We start from the raw sequence: 6,044 nt of genomic DNA, 5'->3' as shown, positions 1-6,044 counted from the left end.
TCATCGAGTTGTTTCTTAAGCTCGGCTAGTTCTAGTGGTGCCATCTTATAGGGTCTTCTAGCAATCAGAACGGTTCCTGGGATGAGGTCTATTACGAACTCAACATCCCTGTCAGGTGGAACACCTGGCAATTCCTCTGGGAAGACATCCGGGAAGTCACGGACTACCGGAATGTCCTCAAGGTCTGGCAAAGGGCTGGCGTTAAGAGAATATAATTGTCGCCCGGCTAACCGGGTCAAGACATTGACTATCTTGCCCGAAGGATGAGTGAGTTGGACAGTCCTAGAGAAGCAATCAATTTTGGCATGATGAGCTGACATCCAGTCCATACCCAAAATGATATTAATATCTGAAAATTTGAGAGCTATCAAAGATGCAAGGAAAACAAGTCTGTCGACTTGGATTTCATTTCCATAACTTACCCTGGAGGTCTGCCATCTAGAACCGGGAGTAGAAATTTCCATAGTGGATGGCATGTCACAGAATGCGGTGTTATGCAAACGAGCATAGTTCTCGGATATAAATGAATGAGAGGCTCCTGTATCGAAAAGAACAGATGCCGGGTGGCAATTAACAAGGAGCGTACCGAGAACGACGTTGGGATCCTCTTGAGCTTCTTCGGCAGAGATACAGTTGACATGGCCACGTGTAGCGGTGGCCGGCTTGGCGTGGAACACTTTCCCTGTCGGCTTGCCACGGCTAACAGCTTTAGCAGATTGGTTGGGGTTGGTCTGGGGACACTCACGCATATAGTGGCCAGATTCCCCACACTTGAAACAAGTCACGGAACTGGTATGTGGAGGAGCATTGTTGGTTGGACCCCCATAGGGCTTGGCTGGTGCAGACTGTTGAACGGGGCAAGGCGCCTGGAAGGATGGCCTCGGTGTGAACCTAGGTGGCAGGGCAGTGTTGGGCACCCACACGCGGCGCTTCTGAGGACCCGCACCGGATGAGGAACCCATGTCACGGCCATGCTTGCGTGTTGCGTCATAATCAGTCTGACCAGTCTCAGCACTGATGGCCTTGTTAACAAGTTTCTGAAAAGATGTGCACTCATGCAGACGGAGGTCGCGGCGAAGCTCAGGACTAAGTCCCTTACGGAACCTTGCTTGCTTCTTGGCATCAGTAGAAACTTCCTCAGTTGCATATCGTGCGAGGTTACCGAACTCCCTGCTGTAAGCATCCACAGAGAGTCGGCCCTGAGAGAAACTGCAAAATTCCTCACGTTTACGGTCCATGAGACCCTCCGGAATGTGATGTTCACGGAAAGCCTCGCTGAATTCAGCCCAAGTAGTGACATGGCCCGCTGGGCGCATAGCTCCATAATTCTCCCACCATAGACTGGCGGGGCCTTCAAGATGATATGCAGCAAAGGTGACCTTGTCAGCCTCAGCTACCAGTGCGGAACGCAGCTTGTGGGAGATACTGCGAAGCCAGTCATCAGCGTCGAGAGGCTCGACGGAATGGTGGAACGTGGGTGGATGTAACTTGATAAAATCACTGAGTGACACCACGTTAGTCCTCTGATGGTGTGCTGTGTTCTGTTCAATACGCTCCAACAAACGGTTGGTCTCCCGCTTGTTTCTTTCGGCTTCCATCATAACCTCGGCTAGGGAAGGAGGATGAGGCAGATTTGCATTCCTGACTTCACTGCCTTCGGCCTGCTCTTGAGGAGCAGGGTTAGTGCGCGTGTTGACCATCCTAGGTAAACAAGACAATGATTTAGTCAGGATGATAAAATTCCGACATAGGATACAGAATGTAAGGAATAACTCAGAATGCAAGATGATCATCCGTATGACATGGTAGATACAGAAACTACTTCTTTATTCCATCGTCATACACACCATACAGGGTTTAGTACAAGACCAAACAAAGTACTATTACGGTGAAAAGAGGATTACATCTCATCGGAGGCATTCCCAGCTCCTATACATTATTTTTCTACACCTCCGGAAGGCGATACAGCTAGGTCATATCCCACGAGTCACGCAGGACGATAAACGACACAGCTAACACGAACTAGTGATACTACCACTAACTCAGACCGATCCGTAGTAGTCCTCGTAGAAGTCACCTCCATAGCCTGGAAGCTCAACATGATCATCCGGAAACAGACGACCTCGCGGAGCTTGTGGACCATAGGGGCTAGGATGAGGTCTTGGACCAACAGACGGTGGCCTGCGGGGACCGCGAGGTGGGGTGATGCCTCCTACATCACGCCAACCCATCACGTCTGGCAGAGCAGATCTCACAGGATAGAGATCACGCATATCCGAATATCCAGCTTGCACCGCCGGTGCAAACCGAGTCAATGTGGCCCAGTGGTCAGCACGGGTATTGAAGAGCTCTAACCTCAAGGCCCGATTTTCACGGTCCTTATCCTCGAGCATCTCAGCAGTGGTGCGAGTCCGTGAATCCTCCTGGGTAGGGTCAGCATAGATAGCCTGGAGATGCCCTTGTGCTCCCGGAAGTGATCCTGGCATATACCGGAAATCAGAGTCCCGAGATAGGCCAGACCTGACTCGCATGATGGTCATCATAGAGTAGGCGGCGTCCTGCACAGCCATCTCAATAGTAACCCCGAGTCCATAGGAGCAGTGAAGGGGCTCGGTGGACCCAGGATAAGATGGATATATCCTGACAGTGCAGAGATACTGGCTTTGATTAAAGTCTCGGAATTGCTCTTCGACCGTGTACTCAGGATACCAATGGTATCCAGCCTCAGTCATTACCCTGACCAACATGGCAGTATGGCCGGGTACATCTAGGCATCGAGTCAGGCGAACCACTTAATTGAGGTCGCGAGTGGCCATCTGAAAGCACAATCATAATGCAAAGGCATTAGAATTTCTAGCAAAATTTCGGCAGCATAACAACTGTAAATGCTCAAGAAGGATTTTGAGACATTTGACAAAGGATTTCATACACACTCAACATCATCATATCAAAGTTCTGAATCCATCCTAACAACATAACGTGGTAGTAGAACTGAACTAGGCTTGTATCCATCAACCCTATAAGGTACTACTGATTAGTAACACATGATCCTGATAGAGAGAATAGATCCTAATTCCTTAACCTCCGGTGGAAGAATAGACTGACTCAGATCAGAATGTCATAAGATAAAGGAGTAAAAAGAGCCTTACGTTCCACCCACAAACAATTCCCCTACATATAACTAAAGAATTTCTAGACTCAACATCGACCAGTTTGGCTTGGAGAACCTACAGGCAGTCCGGCTCTGATGCCAACGCTGTCAGGACCCCGACTCGATGTCACATCGATCTAGCCGGTAACACCTCATATCACTTTGCGGCCTCACGCACGGTATCCCCACGGGTGTCGCCTTACCTTTGCCCGGGACCGTTTGCGCCTTTTGGCTCACGTATATGATAGTTTCGCTAGCATCCATATGATAAGGAGCCCGGGCTGACATGACTAGTCGTAAACCCAAAGTGGCACAGACTTACAGGGACAGGCATCCATGACCCAGCTTCAAACGTGTCGGTCATGAACAAGTGGGTCCGGGCTGTAGCACTGGGCTAGCAGGACTCCGGTAAATCGGGCTGTAGCGGGCTAACAGGACTCCGGTACTCAATGCGTGACATTTCCCCGAAGGGACAGACACCGGAACGAAGAAGGACACATGCCGGCCAGCCTAAGTGTTCCAGAGCAGTAGCAAGCTACCATGGCTCAGCGGTAACACTAGGAGACATTTCCCGGTAAGAGAGGCTACTAAAGATAAACAACTAGATAGTCAGATCCCACACATACCAAGCATTTCAATCATACACACAATATGCTCGATATGTGCAAATACAACAAGGCATCACAACATGACTCTACGACACAAGTACTTTATTTAAGGCTCAGAGAGCCATACATAACATACACAAAGGTACGGGTCACACGACCCAGCATTCAAGTCGTACAGTCATACAAACTAGCAGCGGAAGTAACTTGTCTGAGTACAGACAACTAGAAAAATAGAAGAGGCTTGGAAAGCCTAGCTATACTACGAGGTCCTTCACAAGCTCAGGATCACCACCTGGGCCTTAGCCTACTCATTGATGTCAACGTCTACGTAGAACCCATCAGAAGGGGTTGCAGCGTCTTCTGTAAAAATGTAAATTATAGCAACATGAGTACAAAGGTACTCAGCAAGACTTACATCAGATCCTACATACATGCATATTATCAAGAAGGGTTGGTGGAGTTATTGCAGCAAGCCAGCTTTGACTCTTGGCTAGGCTAACCTACGAGACTCCAACTTGAAATGGTTTGCGCACACGAGTCCGCTACTCACCACTTCAATACACTACCGAGGATTCACCTCCATCTTCCTGCGGAAGAGCCCTCCTCGGCACTCACACTTATCTTGAGTCTTTTAGTAGTTTCCGTTTACTTGTCTATGAACTGTATAGGCAACCAAGTAGTCCTTTACCGCGGACGCGGCTATTCGAATAGATCATGATAACCCTGCAGGGGTGTACTTCTTCATACACGCTCTCACCACTTACCGTTGTTTACACGACATGTACTCGGCAACCTTCAAGCGGAAGCCCAATGTGGGTGTCGGCCACGACCTACCTAATCACCTAAGCCTCCAGTCCAGGTTTATCGCCTATCCAGGTTCCATCCGTAGGGAGTCCGGCCGTGGTTTCCCATACGGCCCCAAACGATGTGAACAGGGTTCCCGAGATACCTAACGGGTATTCGGTACACCCGGCCACGTACCTACCGCATCACAGCCCACCCCTACGGTCAGCGCTGTCCACGGCCTCCAGTAGGATACAAACACCAGAAACTACTTGCAACTCCTGGACGGAGAACTAGGGTGAATAAGAAGCCGAGAGGGTCCATTGGTTTCGGGCCCAATGCATGGTAGTAGCTGATTCTTAAATCACACATACAGATCTCAGTGCTTAAGGTCGGCTTCAATGAAACAACCCACCATGTACTCCTACATGGCCTCTCATCGATACCTTTACCAAATCGTGTTCACCACACCACTCTCATTACCGACATAATCATTTCACTCTAGCCCATCACCCAGATGAACCAGACCTGACACGACTCTAAGCATAGCAGGCATAGCAAGGTAGGAACAACACATACATATGGCTCAATCAACTCCTACACATGCTAGTGGGTTTCATCTAGTTACTGTGGCAATGACAGGTCATGCAGAGGAAGTGGGTTCAACTACCGTAGCACACAGCAGTTTGAAACGCGTTGTCTTAATGTAGTAAAAGAGAGCAGGAGCGAGAACATGGGATTGTATCGATATGATCAAATGGTTGGTTGCTTGCCTGATGGTTCGATGCACTGATACGGTTCTTCATTAGGGTAATCACGATACTCCTCGGAGGCAGAACCTGCCGCAAAGAACACCGATACACAACCATCACCAAACAATGTGCATCAATATGATGCATGCATGAAACATAGCAATATGAGTGTGTTGGGCTAATGCAACTAAGACAAGAAGGGTTTGAACCAATTTGAATCAAAGATTCAAATTTCAAACTCAAACATGGCCCTTTAAAGTGTTTTTCCTTGTTCTGTATTAAACATCAGGTTAACTTGTTTAATCATGCATGAAAATAGTACAGATGGATAGATTGGATTTTTCTGATCATTTTTCATATATAATTTGTCTGATTTGGAGTTACAGAATAAAAGTTATGAATTTTTAAAGTTTAAACTATATTCTGGAATTTCCTATATTAGATTAATTCCAGAAAATCAATTATTGTGTCAGCCTGACGTCAGTGTGACGTCAGCAGGTCAACGGAACATGTCCAGGTCAAACCTGACAGTGGGTCCCGCGTGTCAGGGTGATTAATTTAATTAAAGTTTAAATAAAACTAAACCTGTTTAATTAACAGGGCTGGGCCCCACCTGTCATTGACTCAGGGGAGTCAACCAGGGCCCACCCATGGTCAAACCCGGGTCGGCTGCACCGGCGTTTAGCCGCCGGCGGGCCCGACACGGCGGCGGAAGTGGTTTTGGCTGTTTCAGCCACCAAATGGGTCGCG

The sequence above is a fragment of the Triticum aestivum genome, chromosome 4A, assembly GCF_018294505.1.
Source record: "Triticum aestivum cultivar Chinese Spring chromosome 4A, IWGSC CS RefSeq v2.1, whole genome shotgun sequence".
Lineage (NCBI taxonomy): Eukaryota > Viridiplantae > Streptophyta > Magnoliopsida > Poales > Poaceae > Triticum > Triticum aestivum.
This window is presented reverse-complemented; position numbering follows the sequence as displayed.